Genomic DNA, 23,275 nt, shown 5'->3' on the forward strand with positions numbered 1-23,275 from the left:
GCTTTATCACTTGCTGCTTGAGTGTTTTGAGAAGATGGATTTTTGTATTTCTTGTTCCTAATGGATTGCATCTCCTTGGCTACTATGCAGCCTCTATAATTAGCTGGATGAGCTTCCCCACAGTGGATACATTTAGGTTTCTGCTCAGCTGGTTTTTTGCATTCAATACTCAGATGTTTTCCAGTGCATTTGACACATCTTGGCTCTCTAGAACAGTACTTTTGGGTGTGCCCATACGTTTGACATCTTTTACATTGTGGTATGAGCTTTGATGATCTCAGTGGATGTATTTCCACTTTGCATCCAAGAATCGAAGTGATTTTATAAATTTTGTTGATGTCTTCTCCATTTTTAAAGCTAAGCAAGAACATGTTTAGAGGTTCCTTATTTTTCCACCTTAGCTTGTTGACGGCATTTTCAACCTTAAACCCCTTATTCTGTAGGTCTTCGATTATTCTTTCTGGCTTGCAAGTAAAATGCAACTTTTTGGCCATGACTTTAATGGGCCTTTCTTGCTTGTTTTCATAAGAATGCCACAGGAAATTCCCTGCAGTCAGTATCTTAGTGATTGACCGATATGTATCTTCGTTGTTGGCATTTATTTTAACATTGTTGCCATTTAACATTTTGATTCGAAAAGAGTCTCCGGATGGACCTTCTGTTAATAAGTCATAAAATGACTGATAGTTTGTTACATCGTCTACTATTATTGGCGGGGGTGGTGGGACTTTCTTTGTCCTTTCTTGAGGGGAATCATCATGCTGATTTATAGATGTTCCATAGATATGTGAATATGTTTTACTACAACAATTCATAAAAATCTTCCTCGTGAAATGCTGTGAATACCTATCAATGAAACCCGAACAATAACACTAACAAAGTAATTAGGTACGAAATTCTTTTTACCGAAAATCTACTTAAGTCTACTTATACTAAGCTATTACATTGATCGCCATCCAGTTGTAGAGCTCCGTCCTCTAACTCTTCATCAGATCTGTGATTGTTTGATTCAAAAAGTGATTGGTACTTATAGGTTCTATTTTTAAATCATGCTTAAAGCGTCTTATCTACTTCAATGTATTGTAGAAGACAATAAGATTGGTTTTCAAAATCAATCACACTAATATTATAAAGGAGAAAGTTTGTGTGTGTGTGTGTGTGTGTGTTTGTTACTCCTTCACGCAAAACCCTGGATTAGCACATAGGCTACTTTTTATCCCGGAAAATCAAAGAGTTCCCACGGGAATTTTAAAAAGCCTACATCCACGCGAACGAAGTCGCGGGCATCAGCTAGTATGCTCATAAAAGCGAAATAGTTTACCAGTTTGATTAGAAGCTAGAACATGCGAATGAGCTAAGAATCCGGAATGAGTTCATCGTTTCCGTGTTAGGTACCAAACATAATATACAGCTACTTACTCGTTTATTCGTACAATTTCGACATAGAAATCAAGGTGTTTGATCTATATTAAATTAGCAGTTTGTTCGGGTGTGTTTCGACGGGATTTTTTAAAGTAATGAGAATAGCGAGAAAATATGCAGCGCCCAGACAAGTCGCCAAGACTTAGGGGCGCTAACAATATAATGTAACTAGTTGTAAGAATTATGTTAATACAATAAATAAATAAATAAATAAATAAGAAATGTTTGAGAAATGTTTGAGTAATATAATATTATTCATGGTTAAAAGCTTTGGCATTCTATTCGGAGGGGGGATCATCGAAAATCATGAGGAAACCTGCATGCCTGAGAGTTCTTCATTATGTTTTCAAATGTGTGTGAACTATGCTCTGTAGTAGGCCGGCGCGGCGCGGCGATAGTTTGAGATGATGATGATGATAAAACAATGCGAAAGTGTTTCTAACACACTAATATTAAAAAGGCAAAAGTTTGTGTGTATATTTGTTGCTTCTTCATGCAAAAACTATTAGATGATTTGGCTGTTTGGAATGGAGATAGATAATATCCTAGAAAATCAAAGAGTTCCTACCGGATACTTATATCGCGAATCCTTAATCCACGCGGACGAAGTCGCGGGCATCATCTAGTCTGTCTATACACTCTTCACTAAAGGGAAGACATAGTTCTCTTGCATCCTGAAGCTCGATTTCGGAAAACCTACATCAATCATTATTACAGTTGCAATTGTTGTTATTGGCTGAAAAAGATCCCGACGAATTGAGAACCTCCTCCTTTTTTAGAAGTCGGTTAAAAATGCTATTCTTGTTGCAACAATGCATTGACATAGCCAATAGTGAGCGAGCGTCAATGGCGTCAACCAATCAGAGGTGATAGCAATCGTTACATTATAGCTGTCATTCTACCGCACTCGAACTGCTGGACGCATAGACGAATATTTATAATACAACTTGAGCCTGCTTTGCATATGCAAGAGTCCTCCCACTTATATCTTGTATTTTTATTACAATTCTAACACCTCACAGCTAAGCCTGCGTGGGAGCCGCCGGTGAATGAGTGACGCAATACGCGCCCACGCGTTACGACACACAGCCTTTATTGGAAAGGCATTTAGCCCGTCACACTGGGCCATGTTGCCTACCCGTTTTATAAATCCACTAGCGGCCCGCCCCGGCTTCGCACGGGTGCAAGTCAAAGTTATAATTTATCGTAAAACTAATGGAAAAGTGGTTATAATGGCTAAAATATAAATGTTTGGTTTATACTATCGCGGACTTTTTTGTAGGCATTATTGAGTTCTACAACTTTTCTATAGAAGTCAACCATACATTCTCTAACCAGTTCTCTAAGGCAGTTTTTTCGACGCCTTACTCCACAATTTTCACTACCACGAAAAATCCTATCTATTTTCCGGGATAAAATATAGCCTATACGGATTCGGAAGAATCCCTCTAAGTAATGGTAAAAGAATAAATGGTAAAAAGAATAAAATGGTAAAAAGAAAATTTGAAATCGGTCCAGTAGTTTTTGAGCCTATTCAATACAAACATACAAAAATACAAAGGTTTCCTCTTTATAATATTAGTATAGATATCTAAATCCCATATCCCCAACCTCACTTCATGAAGCCCTCGGCAACCTGGGCGGTCTACTCGGCTTCTGGAGCGAACTCGGATGGCTGGAGTGAAGTCTTCGGCGGGGAGGGGCAACGCACGCACAACAGACGGAAACGTTTAAGTGCGGAAACCAGCCCAGAGAGAAGAAAGAAAGAAAAAAAAGATCTATATCCCATACTAATATTGGAAAGGCAAAAGTGCGCCTGTTTGTCTATCTGCTAGTTTTTCATGTCTCTCTCACGGAAATATAATTTGCAGCCTTGAAGACAGACACAGGCTACTTTAATCCCGGATTTGTTTAATGGATTTTGGGTACAAAGATAACTTGCTTCCCGGAAACAGTAGAAAGTGCGTGAGTGTGCGTGTGTGTATGTATGTATATGAGTGTGTGTGTGTATAATGTATATGCTGATTTTGTGCGGATTTGCCTGAAATTAGTAATAATTATACCCTGACTTAACACACATAGGTAGGCTACTTTTATCTTGCAAATCAGAGAGTTTCCGCAGAATTAAAATATCTTTATCAACGCGGACGAAGTCGCGGGTATCATTATATTATGTAGGTATAGAATTTAATAAAACGCCAGATGGCGAATTCCATAATAGCAAATTAAAAATTTAAAAGTACATAGTGTTAAGTAGGTCTGTATATCTTGTATTATGGCACGGAACCCATCGTGTTCGAGTCTGACTCGCACTTGGCTGGTTTCTTTTTTATTTATTTATTTATTTCTTCATCTAAACTAATAAATAAAATTGGAGTGTCTGTCTGTAATTTAGAAATAACTACCACATATTAAGCTCATATGGTTATTTGAACGATACCATAACTGAATCACACATTTTTAAAATTTTGCCTGTCTGTCTGTCTGCCTGTCTGTCTGTCTGTCTGTCTGTCTGTCTGTCTGTCTGTTTGAAAAGGCTAATCTTCGGAACCGCTGAACCGATTTTAACGGGATTTTCACATACAAGTAGAGGAATGACCAGGGTGTAACATAGGCTACTTTTTTAACCGACTTTCAAGAAGGGAGTTGTGTTTTTCTACCTATGTACACCAAAATCTCCGAAATTTCTGAACGGATTTGCGTCATTTCTTTTTTAATCGATAGAGGAACGTTGCGACATTGTTTCATAAAAAATTTGGAGTCCAACTCCTCAATCCTGATGCTGCAGGGGATCTGACCAATCCACGCAGGCGAAGCTGCGGGCATCAGCTAGTTTAAAATACAAACGCATCAACTTCCTGCGTGGTCCACACCAAATCGTTGCGGAAAGATTCATCTCGCGGTCTTTTGGTACCTTGACCGCTATTCGCCTCAAGCATGACATCACCGCCATACTCCGACTGCTTTTCGTTTATTTTTGCACATCACCCCTCTCTTTTCCTCCTAGCTTCCCAGGCAGCTGTCTCCGTCTCTCGCTTGGGGCAATTAAATAAAAAGAAAGACGACTTAAAAAGTATATATTTTTTTGTGGTTTTTACTAGCAGCTGACTTTGATTTTGTTTGTACCTCGAATTATTATCGTACAACTGTTATGTTATTCCCGTGACTTCATCGGCGTGGATTTAGATTTTCAACCTCCTGCCTACCTGCTAGGTATAGTTCGCGACGGGTCGACATGGCAATCGGGGTGGGGACGCTCCGCACACCCGCTCAGCCCCTCCCGCGCTAGCCCGGTGCGGATTAACGAGGTTTGATTGCCATGTCGACCTGTCGCGAACTATACATTTATTTTCATTACTAAATTCTATTTCCTCGGAAGAGTAGGTATAAAAAGTTCCATAAGTTCCTCATTGATCTATTGAACACGCCTCCGCGCCGCTCCGATTCGTTTCAGTGAAAACGCGCCCTAACTTTTTAAAACTTGTTTTTGTACATGACATCACCGCCGTAGTTCGATTACCTTTTCGTTTATTTTTGCACATCACCTCTCTCTTTTCCCCCCAGCCGATATGCAGATGTGTCGGTCCCTCTCTTGCCAACTAAACAGGAACAATCAACAAAGATCTCAGAGTTATGAGCACGCAAATTAAAGACAGGATATTCGAGTTACGAAGCCGAAACAAAATTAATTAAAAAGTTCTTTAACTGAAAGCTGCTTGCAACTTTGCTTATGAAATCATTTAGGGTATCTAAATACATGATACTAACATATGTTTACATAATCCTTATTTCCATACTAATCTATTAATCATACTCTTACATACTAATCTCTAATCTCATAGGTACATACTAATCCATGCTAATATTTATACATCGAAAGTGTGTCTGTCTGTATGACCTTTCACGTTTTGACCATTGCTACTGCAGAGATAGCTTGCTTGATAGGTTTTTATTAAATGCGTGTTTTTAATCAATTATACTCATTCGATCTTTATATGTCAATTTAGAAATGTAAATGATTCAATCATGTTCATAAATATTTTCGAACAACTTTCTATTTGTGCAACTAAAACGATAGAACTGATATTACGGCACGTTTCCATGGCATCATCCTGTTATACCTATTAATAAATCAATGATCTGATTGGTCTTTTTCCACCCATCCCCGCTTTTGTGGACACTGGGCCTTATACTGGAGCACCCGCTGCTGGAGCGATATATGATTGAAGTGAGTCATTATGATCAACCTACTGCCAACTCACTACAGAATACGAGTCTCCTCTCAGAATGAGAAGGGCTTTAGTCTACCACGCTGGCAAGTGCGGATTGGCAGACTTCACACACCTTTGAGAACATTATGGAGAAATCTCAGGCATGCAGGTTTCCTCACCGTCAAAGCAAGTGATATTTTAATTACTTAAAAGGCACATAACTCCGAAAAGTTAGAAGTCCGAGATAGAACCGCAGACCTCCGATTAGAGGCGAATGTCTTAACCACTACGCTATCACACTTTAATGGAAGTGAGTAAAGACCCTTAACTGAAATAGTTTAGGAGTGACTGCAACATCAAACCATTTAAGGTTGATGAGTAACACGTAGCATCGCCCGCTGATGAGTGAAAGAATTGTTTATAATTGAGATCGTGCTAATTGCGCCGCGCCCGATGCCCCCGCCTCCTCGATAACCCGGATCATGACGCATTGATGATTAAAAGTTTTGAAGTTATAAGTAACAGTTTCATTGGATTGATAGTCTTTCTTATTTTTCAAGAAAACTAGTCGTAATCAAACAAGTGCGAATTAGACCCGCACAGGAAGGGATCACCATCGTATGAAAAATTACACTTTTTTTCATGGTGGCACCCTTCGGATTTGGACCCCTAAAACTCATTGTGAGTAAAAACAACGACCGACATTAAAAAAAAATACGAAAAAGTAAAAAAAAAACACATTTGAAAACTGCCGCATTGAAATTTTTGAAAAAATTATAATATGTAATTAAAACTATAATGTAAACATTTTAACGTCATCCTTGCATCCAAATCTGTTCAGGCATAAAAGAGTGGAGCGGAGCGGACCGGGAATTAGCCAATCACAGTGCCCGTAATCCTCACCACGCATTAGTGGACTCTGTGATTGGCCTATTTACGGTCCGCACCGCTCCACACCGCCCAGCTCCGTGTAACTGTTCGTGTAGTGGAAACGCACCGTTAGAGTTCCCTGCCTGAAGAGTGTCAACGGAACCCTATTAAAATTTAAAAAAAAAAAAGTTAAGTTCGAGTCACCAAAAGTTCCATTTTTTCCATTTTGGTACGCAACCCTAAAAATGGGTACATAGCTTTATAATATTTTGTAAGATGGTACGGAACCCTTCGTGTTCGAGTCCGACTCGCACCTGACCGGTTTTTTAAATCTCTCTGAAACCTTCGCATAACATCATGAGGTCAGAACAGTCTGTTGCAGGTTACGGACAAAAATGGCAAAATGGGTCAAGTTTACAAAGAAAACTGTTTCTTATCTGTTTGTGTAACATTTGCTATATAAGTACCTAATTAACTTAAAAGATAACAACTAGGTAGGTACTTATTTAATTCTTTGATAAATAAATAATTCAGTTTATTTGAAAAATTAAAAAAATTAACGTTGGTCTACCTGAGTACTGGCGAGCTTATTTAGCTGCGAATTATTAGGTCCTGGGTTCGAGTCCCGGGTTGAGCCAAAAAGTTTTTGGACTTTATGTTGAGAAATTCTTGTTTTGAACCAGCTTGAGGTTTTGACAGTTTTTGTATAGGAAATCTGTCAAAACGTAAAATTTATCTCTCAGATAAAAATTATTTGACCATTGAAAAATCGGCCCTAGTCTTCCTCCATAGTCCACTGAGATTAGCCAGTGTAGCCGAAATTCGGTCAAGAAGACAATTTATTATTATAATGTTTATGCATAGATATGTTGTTTATGTGTATGTGCGTATGTAATTTACACTTTACACTACAAGAATCAATATAGTAAATAAGGCATTATCGCACGTGTACCTACACAAAAACTCGTTACCTCGATGTGTCCTTGTCACCACTTATGACATAATGATTGTACACCTACGGACATACAACTGACGAGTGAAACATACTACCGAAAACATTCATGGAAATATCACTCTTAAAACCTCACACATAGTGAGCATAGTAGGTTTTACTAATTTCGCTTATTCTATAACAATTTGACCACAAATTCACTTTAGATTGCTAGCAATGAGATTCTGAGATGAAGATGAAGTTGATGCAGTTGATTATGATTAATCGACAATTTATAATTCAGGCTTTATGACCGTTGACTATTTTAGCTAACATAGCTATAGGTACGTCGTAGGTACCTATACAATAGTGATTCACGGAAAGGAGTCATAACCCTCAGAAATGATACAGGTAATGAGGAATGCAGAAAGAGAACTAAGTAGGTAGGTATAAACTGTAAGTGAGAGTAGCGTTTCCTTGAGACGGTACTTCCGATTTCATCGAGCATTGATTAAAACTCGTGGTATAGGCGAAGACATTTATTAGATAAATTTCAAGTTGATATACGTTTCATTGCACACCTGTTTAATAGCTTGTTGTAATTTAAATCAGCGCCATCTAGTTCGCATAAATGTAGATTTTTCGGTCACGATTGGACATACCGCCCACCATGGACAGAATGTCCATCATTCCGCCCACCATGATCCAACTTCGACAAAAAAAATGGACTGTATGGTTGAAGAAAACCTAAAGGGAGTTAAGGTGTAAAAATCATGGTGGGTGAATTGACGTGATTTAAATTTATTAAGATTATAAAATACAAGTTTACAAAATTGTGGCGTAGTTAACATTTTGACAATTATACAAGATATACAAATCATTGAAGATTAAATTTCGCAAGCTGAATAAGATCATATGATCATGCACATGGTAAAAGAACTAAATAAATAATTAATTACAAATCAATTTTTTGTTATAATTACAAGATACTCAACCAATATAAAGACCTTAGCTAGACAAAGGTGAATTGGTGACTAAAAAATAACATCAGCTAGATAAACGTTATTAAATTACTGATAACAGCAACAAAAAAAAAAATGTTAAAAAATACATGCTTCAAACAATTATGATAACTAAACCTTTAAGTATCCACTGGTAGTACACATAGTTTGGCAACAGGTCGTTTGATTATGACACCTCGGCACTTCAGACTAACAACTCGCGTGATGTTGTCCAAACCCGTGTGTTTTGCTGTAACAATACCCAGCAACCATCTAGCTGGAGGAAGATCGTCCTCCTTTACTAATACTATTTCACCAACATTTGGTTCCGGACTCTTGCTTGCCCATTTGTAGCGGTGCAAGAATTGATTTAAATATTCCTGTGACCATCTACGCCAGAATTCTTGTAACATTTTTTGTGTCAGTTGCCAACGTTTAAGACATGAAATGTTCGAACTTTCATAATTAGGTTCTGGTACGAGCATCACAGGTTCACCTATTAAGAAATGTCCAGGAGTTAACGGAATCGGATCCTGGGAATTATTACTAATTTGCGATAGTGGCCTAGAATTAAGACATGCTTCAATTTGGCATAATAAAGTGGTTATTTCCTCAAAGGTAAGTGTGTGGCTGCCAATTACCCGACGAAGGTGATGTTTTGTGGATTTTATCCCTGCTTCCCAAAGTCCACCGAAGTGTGGAGTATGGGGCGGAATAAAGTGCCATGTCGTTCCGTTGTTTGCTAAACATTCAGCAATTTCTTTGGTCAAATTTTCTCTTTCTTGAGTAAACAAATTCTTTAACTCTCGTGAGGCACCCACAAAATTGGTTCCATTATCACTAAATAAATCAGAGCAATGTCCACGGCGGGATACAAAGCGCTTAAAAGCTGCAAGAAAACCCTGTGCTGTAAGATCACTTACAGCTTCCAAGTGTATAGCTCGCGTAGCCATACACACGAACAAACATATATATCCCTTGTAGGATCGATGACCTCTCCCCTTTGAAGTTCTGATTTGGATGGGTCCGGCGTAGTCTACACCACTTTGGTAAAATGGTCGAATAGGTGTCACACGAGCTGGTGGCAACTGCCCCATAAGTTGGTCTCTTGTGCGTGCTGCATGGCGCACGCATATCACACATTTGTGAACGAATACCTTTACGCGGTTTTTTGCATCTATTACCCAGTACTTAGATCGCAGATAATTGATCATTAATTGAGGTCCACCGTGTAAAGTTCTTTCGTGAGCTTCAGCTATGACAAGATCTGTGAAATGCGATTTTGCTGGCAGAATCATGGGGTGTTTCGTGTCTTTAGCAACATTGGCCCTTTCTAGACGACCACCTACTCGCAAAATATCAGCAGCATCTAAGAACGGGTTCAATGGGGTGAGTTTACTCTTCCTATTTACGGTTCCATGTTGTTTAAGATCCTTTAAGTCTTGTACAAAATTATCGTTCTGACATTTCTTTACACAAATGTGTAGCGCTTCATTTAGCTCTTCACTCGTTAACCACGACGGAGTCTCGTCTATCTTTGATTTTCTCGACCTTGCTAAAAATCTTCTACAATAAGCTAAGACTCGGATGAGTTTTCGCAATGTAGAAAACTTGTTCCATAACTCGAATTGGTTTGTCTCTCTCAAGTGGCAAACCTTTATTTTTCTTTCTTCCAAATTGGTGTCTTCAATCTGTCCTTGATGATAATCGATGGTTGCATTTCTTAGCCATGCTGGACCAGTCTTCCATAACTGGATCGATTCCAATGCTGATGGGTTAACCCCTCTAGATGCACAATCCGCTGGGTTGTCTTTGGTTGATACATGCGACCATTGCTCTCTGTCTAGTATATTCAGTATTTCTGATACCCTATTTGCGATAAACGTTTTCCAGCGGCTTGGGTGACTGCTTAACCAAGCCAGCACTACCGTGGAATCCGTCCAAGCATGTAAACTGTCCTTTGGTACCTTTAGCACTTCCGCTACTTCCTGTAATAATTTTGCTGTCAAAACCGCTCCACAAAGTTCTAGTCTCGGAATGGACACTTGTTTAATCGGTGCAACCTTTGTTTTTGATGTAATTAAATGAACATAGATATGGCCTGCTTTATCAATTACGCGAGCGTATACTACAGCGGCATATGCTTCGTTAGATGCGTCACTGAATCCGTGGAGTTCAAACCCGGCAGTCTCATCGTTCACTCCTATCCATCGTGGGATTTTGAATTCAGTAAGTGCTGTAAGCTCATTACGGTAATTAATCCAATCCTTAAGTAGATTGGGTGGTAATTTTTCATCCCAACCTATCCCTGCTAGCCATAGGTTTTGGATCATAATTTTTGCTTTGACAATCGATGGTGCTATCCAACCCATAGGATCGAAAAGTTTAGCGATATCCGAAACGACCTTTCTCTTTGTTACCGGTTTGTTAACTGCTGGCAGCTGCACAGAGTACTTGAAGTCGTCGGTGCGACGGTCCCAGGTAAGTCCCAGTATCTTGATTGGTTCGTCAGTCTTTAACGTCAGGTTATTCTTTGTTGATTTGTCTCCTTGATTAATCTCATTTAAAAGGTCATCATCATTGCTAGACCACTTTTGAAGTTCAAATCCTCCTTTGTTAAGTATTTTGCTGATTTCAACGAACAGTTGCTTACCCTCAGCCACTGATTGGCAACCAGTAAGGAGGTCATCCATATAAAAGTCTTTTAAGATTTTTTCAGCGGCCATCGGAAAGTCCTTTCCGTCGTCGTAAGCGGTCTGGTGCAAAGTCCTGACGGCTAAATAAGGAGCCGATGCTGTCCCGAAAGTAACACGTGTTAGACGCAGATGTTGAAGGTCTTCTTCAGTTCGAGTCCGCCACACCAGCCGTTGAAAATCGGTAGCCTCATCTGCCACCCTAATCTGGCGGTACATTTTAACAATATCGGCCACCATGCATATGGGATGCATCCTCCACTTCATGATGATATGACGAAGCTCAGCCTGCAAAGTAGGACCTACCATGAGGTCATTGTTAAGGGATGCTCCATTGTTATCCTGACAAGATGCGTCAAACACTACTCTCACTTTACTTGTAGTTTTATCCGCTCTGATTACTGCGTGATGGGGTAAGTAAACACTTCCCGATTTATCGATCTGCTCTGGAGGTATCACCTCCATGTGACCAAGGGTTAAATACTCTGCAATTACATCAGAATATTGAGTTTGTAAATGTGGTGACTTCAATAAACGTTTCTCTAGCATGAGAAATCTCGTGATCGCTATCTCTCGTGAATTACCATACTTGCAGCTTGGGTTCTCTTCTTTAAAAGGTAACTGGACAATGTATCGACCCTGGGAGTCTCTGGTAGTTGTTTCTTGAAATAGATCTTCACATCGTTGTTCTTCAACCGTGCGATGTTTCTTATTAAGACTAAAGTTGTCAGATTCAAGTTCCCAAAATTTCTTGAGATTGAACTCTTCATCGTTATTTTGCGCATGCATGGCAATTACAGTTGTATAGCAATTTAATTCATCCCTTGTTTCACTTTCTTCACTTACCTTTCCAGACAAAATCCAGCCGAGCTTCGTATTCTGAGCGATTGGTGTCCCTGGAGGTCCACGAACCAAACCATCTACCAAAATCTGACAATAGACATCAGCGCCAAGCAAAGTATCAATTTTGCTTGGTATATTAAAGTCTGGATCAGCAAGCTTTAATTTTGGTAACGTTGGCCACAGGTCAGCTACAAATTGTTTCTCAGGTATGAACGATGTTAGCTTGTTGAGAACATGTGCCTTAACACGAATGGTAAAGGTTGGGTCCTGAAGAGATTGTAACTTTAGGTAAACCACATACTTAGAATCAAGTGATGCGTTGCCTACTCCAGTTATGACACTGTTGGCTTTGACTTTCTTTAGGCCCAAAAGTCTGACTGCAGACTCCGTTATAAACGATGCTTGTGATCCTTGGTCAACCAAGGCCCTCAGTGTCATAGAAGATCCAGTGTTTGTTTCAGCCTTCAATAATGCTGTTGCTAACAAAACCTGACCCCTTTTACTAGAACAGCAAGTGGTAATATTTTCTATTGTTGTATCCCCTTGTTCTGTGGTGCTGTTCGTACCAATGTTATTATTATCCACCGATTGACTGTTAACACCTGGACTTTGGGTTGACAAGTTAGAACCGTGAATTTGTGAGTGATGTTTTCCCTTGCAATGTCTGCACCTAGTGGGTAGTCGGCATGAGGATACTAGATGATTCTTCCCCAAACAGTTAAAACACAAACGGGAATTTTGAACAAAATTACGACGTGTTGTTAGATCTTCCTTGGAAAACTCATTACAATTACCTAACTTATGATCGGTGCCAGAACAATAAACACAAGAAATCGATTGGCTATCATCAAAATTGGTAGCTACATGGTGTGACTGAGAGCCTTTTACTACTTTAGTACCTAAAAATTCAAGTGACCGAAATCTAAGTTCTAAAAATTCTAAAAACTGTTTTAACGTAGGCAAGTCGTCTGTAAAATTACAAACTTTTGCTTCCCATTGTTTACGGGATTCGGAGTCTAGTTTTAATGACAAGATATAAATGACTATGATGTCCCAGTTCTCCACATTAACGCCTACGTTTACTAAAGCATTTATACATTCGTTAGTTGTATCCAAAAGTTCCTTTATAGCCTTCGATGATTCAAAAGTAATGTTTCTTTGGCCAAAAAATCGTTTGAAAATACAGTTGGTTATGAATCTCTTATTGTTATATCTACGTTCTAAAGTATTCCAACATGTCGCGTAGTTCTCGTTCGTAATCGCTAGATGCCGAAGTAGCTGTTCAGCTTCACCCGTTAGATAGCTCTTGAGATAGTGAAGTTTCTGCACATTTTGAAGCGATTCATTGTTATGTATAAGTGCTACAAAGAGATCACGGAAGGTAGTCCACTCAGAATATTCGCCGGAGAACGTTGGTATAGTGATTTTAGGTAGCTGTACACCTCGTTGATTACCATCGCATGATGAATTTGAACTTAAGTTCTTAGCATCTGATGTGGTTCTGAATTTTGAGAGACGTTCCTTTAATTCTGTCTTGTAATCCATATATAATTCTTCGGTCAAGTTATAAACATCCTTTAAGTAATATTCAGAGGTTTCAACAATCTTTCCATCAAAATCAGCCATAATTCTCTGATTAGTATCATAAAATGTTGACCATTCTTTCTCTAGGCTTTCCAATCTTGTTTCTATATAACTTTCTGTCACTCTCTCCTTCGGAGATTTTTTAAAGTTTACGAATCCCTTGGTAATTTTTTTGTAAATATTCTCCTGTACTCTTACTAATGAATCCATTTTCTATGTACACCAAAACTATTTCAAGTTGTGTAGGTAAGTAAATCTGGTCTAGTCTGGTGGTATTATTTAATTTAACAACAAGTTAGTTCGGGGTGAGTTTTTTCAAAATTTTGTTAAAATTCAGTCCATGTTCTATTTTAAAGGTTGATCAAGATTATTCTAAGTGTTTGAACATAAAACACTTAGCCAAATTCGGGCATGGATTCCCCGTCTCAACCAATTATCTCTTAAAATTTTACAAGTCCATGACTCCATGCATTTTTTAAAGTTAATTATTCCACTATCTTAAGGTTCACTTTTGGTTAGACGTTATTACGAGTTAATGTACTTACAGTTTTCCACGCACTGGTACTCACAAACACACACACTTAAACATCACTTGTTTGGTACTTCCACCCGGGGGGCGCCACTGTTGTCGCAACTTCACTGACATCCGGCTCGAAGGACCATGATTAAAACTCGTGGTATAGGCGAAGACATTTATTAGATAAATTTCAAGTTGATATACGTTTCATTGCACACCTGTTTAATAGCTTGTTGTAATTTAAATCAGCGCCATCTAGTTCGCATAAATGTAGATTTTTCGGTCACGATTGGACAAGCATCGATAACGATCGATAAAATTGAGCGAATCTGTAATCGTTGACTCCTTTAAAGACATCATATACCATTTCTATAATCTTATTTAGAAGTCTGTGGTACTACAGAAGTGTCACTATATTTACTGTTTAGATGAAACCACAATAGACCTTCTATTCTATATTTATCACAGCCAAATCTAGATTTATTATTACTAACTTGATGAAAGGAAACATAATAAGCTGGGCATACTTTGTAGGAATTTCCCACGGATCCCTTATTTCTGACTAGCAACCCGCTCCGCCTTCGTATGAGTAACTTATTACAATTTTTGTAGGGATCTCTAATTTTTTTGAAAATAATAATGTCACTCAGAAATAATGTAACTTTCTACAAAGGATTTTTAAAATATGTTCAGTTCCAGAGATAGCTTCCTCAAACAAACCACTAAGGGTGAAATCTATAGAACGCACTTTGACTTTGCTTATAGACTTAAGTTTCAGTTAAAACGAGACAGATTTATGCCAGTTGTATAGCGCTGTCTCGTTTTAACAGTGTCTTAAGTCTGAGCGAAGTCAAAGTGCGCTCTATAGATCTCAGCCTAAGATAGATTTGGAACTTAGAACATACCTACACATCTATCACCTCTCAACTGCCCGCTTACTGCGTGACTATACAGCCTACATAAAGTGATCATAAAAGTAAAGTGTAGGTCAATAGGGTCCAGTAGGCGGAACGGTTGGAATGCCGCCCGCCCACCTTCTCTATAGTTCATGGTTTTTAGGGTTATTTTTTTTTTAAATTATATAGACTAGCGCTTGGCTGCAATCAGACCTGCTAGCAAGTGATGATGCAGCCTAAGATGGAGCGCGCTTGCCTAGAAATTGCCTATTCACTCTTGACTTGAAGGTAGCCATATTATAGGTGGAAGGGAAAACTGATGCCGGAAGGGCGTTCCATATCCTAGCGGTTCGGACAAGAAAAGAGGAAGCAAATCGTTTCGTACCGACGTGTTCGAGGAATTTCGACTACGTATGGATGCAAGGGTGTCAACGGAGCCCTATTACTAACCCTCCACTGTCCGTCCGTCCGTTCATCTGTCGGTCAGTGGGCTCATATCTCGTGAACCGTATCTAATAGGCACAGAATGTGTATTTTTGTTGTCGCTATGACAAAAAATAATAATAATTTCAAAATGGTCACCATGAAATTTAAATAAGTTAAAAAGTGTTATTTCGTTACGATGATACGGAACCCTTCGAGGCTTCGTGTGCTAGTCCGACTCACACTTCACTGATTTTTTATCATCAAGCTAACTCGAAAATGGCTTGATTCATGACACTCGCCAGGGCGGCCAAGTTCTAATAGAATAGAAATATTACTACAGAATCCAAGTAAAGATGGATAAAGCGTCTTGTTGCGATACAATAAAGTGCAATTCAGCGTAATTATTTATATAAAAGCTTCGAAAGAAAAAGTAATATTTGGAAAAAATGCCTGAAATCAGTTTTTAAAGTTTTAAACTGATGTCTGACCGGGCGGCGCAAGAAAACTAACTTCTGCGGAAATGATTTTACGAAAAGAATTCTCGCTCCACATTCGTTCGAAGGTCGAATACCGGACATAAATAGATTTAAGATTACTATTACGAGGCAATGAGCTTATTTCTTTTTTAAAAGCTTTTTATTAAGTTGACTTGTTCACGTTGTCATTCCATTAAAATTGGAACTACCTATCTCTATCTAACTGATTTTTCGGCTATTATCAATTGGTCGATCAAAATTATTGAATTGCAGCTACACGTGTGATTTGGAATAGGGATGATGCCTATATATACCTTCTCATCAAATCAGCAACTTTTATATAGGTGTTTACTATGTAGGTAGATACGAGTATAATATCATGTACGTACCACGCGAAAATATAAAAATAAACACCTCCGAGTTATTGCTGTCTTTTTCTATTTATTTAATTGTAAACATGCTCTCTCTTTCTCGCACCTACGTGTAAACTCCAAGGCGAATCGGTTTTTAATGAATGAGAAGCAAAGTAAACCGATGTGACACGGCTTTTGTATTGAAGGTTCTTTTACATATCATATACTAGCTGAACTCCCGGCTTCACTCGAGTGGAATTTTTGAAATTTTTTGTGGGGGGTGCCAAAAATCCCAAAACCCGTAAGGTAGGTAGGTAGTTCTTCATTTTTGTCCCAAATATTATTTTCATAGACAGAACTCTAAAAAAAAAAAATTTTTATTTTTATTTTTAACCAAAATATCAGTACCAATTTTCATAGATATAACTAATTTGAAAAATGACTGATTTTAATGCAAACTTTCACCACCAACTTAACCTTCTTAATAGGGGTGGAATTTCCAATCATTTTAAGTGAGCTAAGTCACAAAAGGAACCTACTGTCAAAATTGAAGTTTCTGACCCCAGCTGATTATAGGCTGTGTGTTAATCAGTCAGCCATATGGACAAGTGTTTTTATATATTTTATGTAACATATTTACTTAATATAGGTAAGTATAGTAGGTATACGTCTTGTAACAGAAGTCAACCTCCACGTGACCTCGATAAAACGAATGTTATGTCAAGACTCAAGATAACACGTTTCAATTTTCCCGTTCTTCGTTTTTTTAGCAAAACAACTAAGTAGATAGTTAATTAGCTAGGTATCTCTATCTATGTATTTTTAACAATTAAGTTTCAAGGAAAACATAGTGCTTCGTGTACCTGCATGCCTGAAAATCGCACTAATATTATTAAGGTGAAAGTTTGTGTGTATGTGTGTGTGTGTGTATGTTTGTTACTCCTTCATGCAAAAACTCCTAGACGGATTTGGAATGGAGATAGATAGCACATAGGTTACTTTTTATCCCAAAAAATCAAAGAGTTCCCACGGGATTTCGAAAAGCCTAAATCCACGCGGGCAAAGTCGCGGGCATCGGTTAGTTCTTCATAATGTTCTCAAAGGTGTGCGAAGTCTGCCAACCCCCCTGGCCGGTGCGATAATGATGACCAAACCATCAAACTCTTTTCATTCTGAGAGGAGACTCTTGCTCATTAGTAACCCGGCGATGGGTTAATGATGATCCCAAATCCATTATCTAGATTCCTCCAGGATGAGCCCAATGGGCGTCGTGCTAGAGAGCCACCGTCGAGCCAAGTTCTAATAGAATATTAACCACAAATTCCAGGTACAGATGGATAAAGCGTCTTGTTGCGATGTAATAAAGTGCAATTCCGTGTAATTATTTGTACAAAAGCTTTGAAAGAAAAAGTAAGAACTAACAAATGCCTGAAATCAGTTTTTAAAGTTTTAAACAGATGTCAGAGTGCGCAAGAAAAACAAACTCCTGCGAAAATGATTTTACGAAAAGAATTCTCGCTCCAGATTCGTTCGAAGTTTGAATAGATTATTTAATTTTAGAACGAGCTATACTCGTTCACACAGGCTGCGTAAGCGTAGATGTAGAACGTACCATTGCGTTGTAATGTATGAAACTGTATGAAACATGGCAGACCGCTTGCGTAAATCATGAACGTATGCGTAACCCGATGTGTTAGAGGTTTATGCGCGTCACTACGCACGTATAACGTGTACGCAACTGGTGTGAATCGGCCTTTAATCATGTTCTTTATATTATATTCATGAAATCATGTTCTTTAGAGTTCTCGGAGCGTCTTAATATAGGTACGCTGAGAATGGCCACTGGAGAAGTTTTAGTGGGTAGAACTAGAGACCCCACATTACCCCATTTCTCCCCAAAGAGATCGGGTATTTATCTTTAAGAAGGTTTCCCCTCGCCCCGTCACATAAGTAAAGATCCCTATTCCCTAGTGCCCCCGTCAACAAAAAAGATACCCAACTGTCAATCGAGTTCCCAAAACTAAAGTCTCCGAAAGGGTGGGCGTCCATTACTCATGTCTTTATTCATAGTCACTTTGTAGTGAAGAAAAGTGACGTGCGTATGAACTCTAGTGTCAGCTAGAGGCATTGAGTTGAAAACGATAGAGACTCATTTAGGCGTCAAAAAGCACCCCCATCTAATAAAATCAGGTACCTATCTAACTATTTTATGTATCAACTATTCAATCAACAATCAGCAAATAATAATTGTTTATTATATAAGGGTTTACCATCGTCATGAGTTTGTGATAACCCTAACGACTGTGTATCAATTGTACCATACGACGTTTTTTAATAAATTGTTAGAAAACAGATAAACAAATTACTAAAGAGTTAAAAAAAAAGCATAAAGAGCTTTTTGTGCAATTTCCACCTAACTCAAAATATCGGGCGAAGTTAATTCTATTTTATGTTCTAACTCATTATTTTACAAGAACCACTCATACTTAAAGGAAAAGTAAAAAACTACAAACCAAAAACTAAATTATAATTTTAAAATAGCCATATTTACTAAAACGGTTTATTTTGAAATTATGTAAATAGTAAAACTCCTTGTTAGATAACGCTTGTTTTTTTTTAAATAATAAGTAGGTAAGTATAGAGTTACCAAATTACTAAATTTTGTAGAGCGCTATCTCTTCTAGTCCGTGCGTTTTGTATTTTTTGTCTTACTCATCAGCGAGATTGACGACTATATACATCATGTACTTAATAATATGAAAGTAACATGTCTATAATGTCATTTATCTCGTCTATTGTCTACTGTATACTGTCATTTACTAAAAATAGTGATATTATTGATTGAGTCGCGGGCATAGATATGTGTCGCGGGTCATGTTTAGGCTGTTTTGCGAGACAAATGGCACCTCCAGTACGCAACACCTCTCTGAGCACAGGTTTATTTCTATACCTGTTGGTTGTCTGCCAAGTGGGCGGCACGGAGTCAGGAAGTTGCATCACCTGGGAACTAGATCACCAGACTGTCAATTGACCTTTTACTATTATTCATCATCATCATCATACTTCCGTAGACTTCCCCTTCGGCCTAATATAGAACTAAGGCCTAAATTCTTTCCTAGCTGATGCGTACCTATCTACCTACATCGGTCACGCGTAGGTACTTTGTACATTCAATGTCGTCAGCGTACCGCACGCGTACCGTCAGCGTCAGCACACAGTCAGCGTCAATTGTTGTGTTGGAGGAGGTGGATTTTCCGAAAAACCTGGAACGCTATTGTCTTTGTACTTAACTACTTACTTCATTTTTAGGGTTCCGTACCTCAAAAGGAAAAACAGAAGCCTTATAGGATCACTTTGTTGTCTGTCTGTCCGTCGTGTCTGTCAAGAAACCTATAGGGTACTTGCCGTTGACCTAGAATTATGTTTGGTAGATAGGTAGGTCTTATAGCACAAGTACAGGAATAAATCTGAAAACCGGGAATTTGTGGTTACATCATTAAAAAAAATTAAAATGTGTTTCAATTTTTTAACTGCAAGCCCAAATACTAATTCATTTAATGACATACTTTCATACAAACATCCCCTATTGAAACTACAAAAAATCTTTTCTGAGTCAGTGCCTAATGCCTTTTACCTATTGCTTGTCAAGTTTCCAACCCCAACGGCTTCAGTCAGTCAATCAGGACAATTCTTTGTATGTCTAGATTGAGGAACACAACTTGCTTAATCTTTATTTCACCTCGTCCTCGAAAAGATAGAATCTTTTCTAAAGTTCCTATTCGCTAACATAAACTCGTTTACATACAATCGGTCACATACAGACTAACATAATACCCGAAAACAGGTTCGCCCCTGCTCAGTATGCATTTAATGTATTTTTTGCTCCGACAGATAACCTTGGCTGAAGAGGCGTTGGTACTCAGAACATTTTATCGTTTATTCCTATTTATGGTAGTTTTAATTAACGAATTGTGTGTGTTCGCCAAATTTAAATGAAACTGTTAATTCTGACCGCAGAATGCTAAATAAAGCAATAGAAATGGTTTCAAAAGCATAATATCTATGCTAAAATAAAATAGAATTATAAATCCTCGATTATAATGTCGAACATTAGGTACTTATATGCTAAACTAGCGACCCGCCCCAGTTTCGTACGGGTCCAAAGTAAATACTAATGTGATGTGGTCATTTTGTATATTTCAAAAGAATAAGACAGCATTTTCGGTAAGAAAGGCATTCCGAACCAGTGGTAGATGCTTTTCACGATTCAAAATTACTTGTAAAAGTGAATAAAAACATTTTGAATTTTTGAAAAAGCTTTCGATGATTGATCGCAGAAGATCTTAGAAAAGGCTTGATTTCTTCCGACATCTTGGCACAATAATTATCAGGATAATTACCACTTCTATGTTATCTTTCTATTTTATGGTTAACTACCCATGACCTTGCTGAAGCTTGAGTGGAGTAGAGCCAGCGATGACTGATGTTCCACAAAATAGCTTCAATTCGAATACCTAATTTGTGCTGAAAATATGTACAACTACCTGCCCGCGACTTTGTCCGTGTGATAATATTTTTATAGCACTCGGAGTTAATATACCTATCTAAGTACCTAACTATCTATCAGTGCAAGAATTTTCAAATCGGATGCGTAGTTTCGGAGATTACCTCTTATATCCAAACTTATAAACTTTACCTGTTCATCATTTTATTGTATTTGTTTGTCAATAAAATTCCTATTTCTGACATTTCATGAAATTCTAGCCTTCAAGCCTCATTGTATCTTGAACACCGAGAAAACCTCAAAATAACCTTCTTTAATACCTACATGACATACAAACAAATCATATTATTATGTCCTAAGGAGTAAGGACACATCGCCTCAAGGTTCTCAATTTATTTTCCCTTTCGTGTATTTCTCAAAATATTAATCAAAATCAGGGTTACCACAATGATTTCATAGCTTATTCCCCTTATTGTAAAGTCCCGCAACCCTGACACAATTTACATTTTACGCAGACTGCACAAATAAGTATTATGACACATTATTCATTCCATGTAAGGCGCTGTCTCCACGCGCGAAAGTATCGCGACGAGTCCGACGTCCTACTATCGTTGGATAATATAAATAAATAATAAATAAGTAAATCATTTATTGCCTCAAAACGATTACATCCAATAATTAGGTAGATCCACTGATGCCTATAATAGTTAAACGCCTGTGTTATAGGCATTGCAGTGCTCTCCCCTTACAGACTGGAATATTAAAAGTAAAAAACATTCGTGACTTAAAGATAAAGTAAGTATTTAATCTCCATGGTACAACGATAATACCGCCAGCGTGTCGTCGCGACTCGCAACGAGACGCAACGAGACGTAACGAGACCGCAACGCCTCTCAACTGTGCCGACAATATCGCCGCAAGACTCGACGACTCCGCGACTCGTCCAGAGTCACTCGTAGTATCGCCCTCTGGAGATAAACCTATAGAGTTCAAGTATCTGCAGTGCGATTGTGTAAAACTTGACGATGAAAATTCAACGTACGATTTCAGCTATCAAAAGGCTAATTCGAATTGAGTATGTTGTTCATAAATGGTTAACGATTGTATCCTTATCATGGACTAGCTGATGCCGGCGACTTCGTTCGCTTGGATATAGTTAAAATCCCGTGGGAACTTTTTGATTTTCCGGGATAAAAAGTAGCCTATGTGCTAATCCAGAGTATAATCTATCTCCATTCTAAATTTCAGCCCAATCCGTCCAGTAGTTTGTGCGTGAAGGAGTAACAAAATACACACACACACACACATACAAACTTTCGCCTTTATAATATTAGTGTGATGATCATGATAGTCCCCGGCGAAACTATCGCAGCGGCACTCTCGCCCGTGGAGACGGCGCCTAAATATTGCATTGCACAGACAGACACTAAAATGACCTTAAATAACGGCTTACGTGTAAAATGTTAAGGATAACGTCTTTGGACTCACGTATTCGAAACAACTAACATTCTACTCACTAAACTAAAACTTATTTCGGCACTAAAAGGTACCAATACAGGTCAACCTATTGGTAGTATTATTTCAGGCCGGCAAAGCATCGGCGGTACCTGTGGTGCTGCAAATTTTCATGGGCGGCGATAATCACTTAACATCAGGTGACCCGTCTGCTCGTTTGCTAGCTATTTTTTTTTTATAAGTATAAAAAAAATATTCATCATCATAATTCATTGCCAATCCACTTCTGAGCACAGGACTCGTCTCTAAATAAGAAAGCTTTGGCCCATAATATATTATGTAAAGTGGCCACTTATAGGGCATCCTGGATTTAAACCCCCCAGCACACCCTCTGAATTTTCGGATTTATCTATTATATTTTAATTTTTAAGCAATTAAAAATGAAGGAAAACATCGTAAAGAAACTGCATGTCTGAGAGTTGTAGATATCTTCGACATCAATGGAGTTAACGTCAACCCTTCATCCACGCCGTTAAGACTTTAATAAAATTAATTACTAAATGTTAACTGTTGACAAATTGTTTGGTGTGACCATGGTGTGACAAAGAGTGACGATTTTTTTTGTGGTCGAATGTAAAAATACTCTCGCCCATACAATACTTGGAACAATGTTTCGGAATCGGCGTAAACAGTGCGATGACATCAGCTCTCGGGGCCGCTATATTAAAACTTGGCTCTTGTCCATACTCCGTGCACCATTCTCCAAGATATGGATTAACTATAATATGAATATTGGCGCCTGCCTTACGAAACACAAAATGTAAGACTGCGGCGAATCTGAAAAGGCTGTTTGACCTGTAATGTAAGTATGTCTGTCCCTATGCCCGTTCGTAACTACTCAACGGCTCAACCGATTTTGATAAATCATACGTCTTAGATTCGTCTCTATGGCGCGAGTATCACTCGGTACCTGGTGGTAAGTGATGATGTAGTCTAAGATCCAAGTTAGCTAACTTGAAAGATGCATGTCAGTTTTTATTAAACCCATACACATTATCCTGAAAACGGTGCAGTCTCCACACGGCATCGTATT

The 23,275-nt window shown here is 38.4% G+C and overlaps 1 protein-coding gene across 2 annotated transcripts in view; it reads right to left on the reverse strand.

Moving 5' to 3' along the window:
* The window catches only part of LOC123877435 (formin-like protein 6), a 44,236-nt gene that overhangs the window by 18,289 nt on the left and 2,672 nt on the right, over positions 1–23,275 (reverse strand). The window contains exons 1-2 of one of the 2 annotated variants that reach the window (XM_045924232.1): positions 6,611–6,615; positions 6,357–6,367 (exon numbers count right to left, since the gene is read on the reverse strand). The exons of the other annotated variant lie outside the window; for it this stretch is intronic. The gene's annotated coding sequence lies outside the window, so the exon portion shown is untranslated. Of the gene's footprint in view, positions 1–6,356; positions 6,368–6,610; positions 6,616–23,275 lie in introns of those variants that run through there. 2 annotated transcript variants of the gene reach the window in all.

This window comes from Maniola jurtina, chromosome 23 (assembly GCF_905333055.1).
Source record: "Maniola jurtina chromosome 23, ilManJurt1.1, whole genome shotgun sequence".
Taxonomy (NCBI): domain Eukaryota; kingdom Metazoa; phylum Arthropoda; class Insecta; order Lepidoptera; family Nymphalidae; genus Maniola; species Maniola jurtina.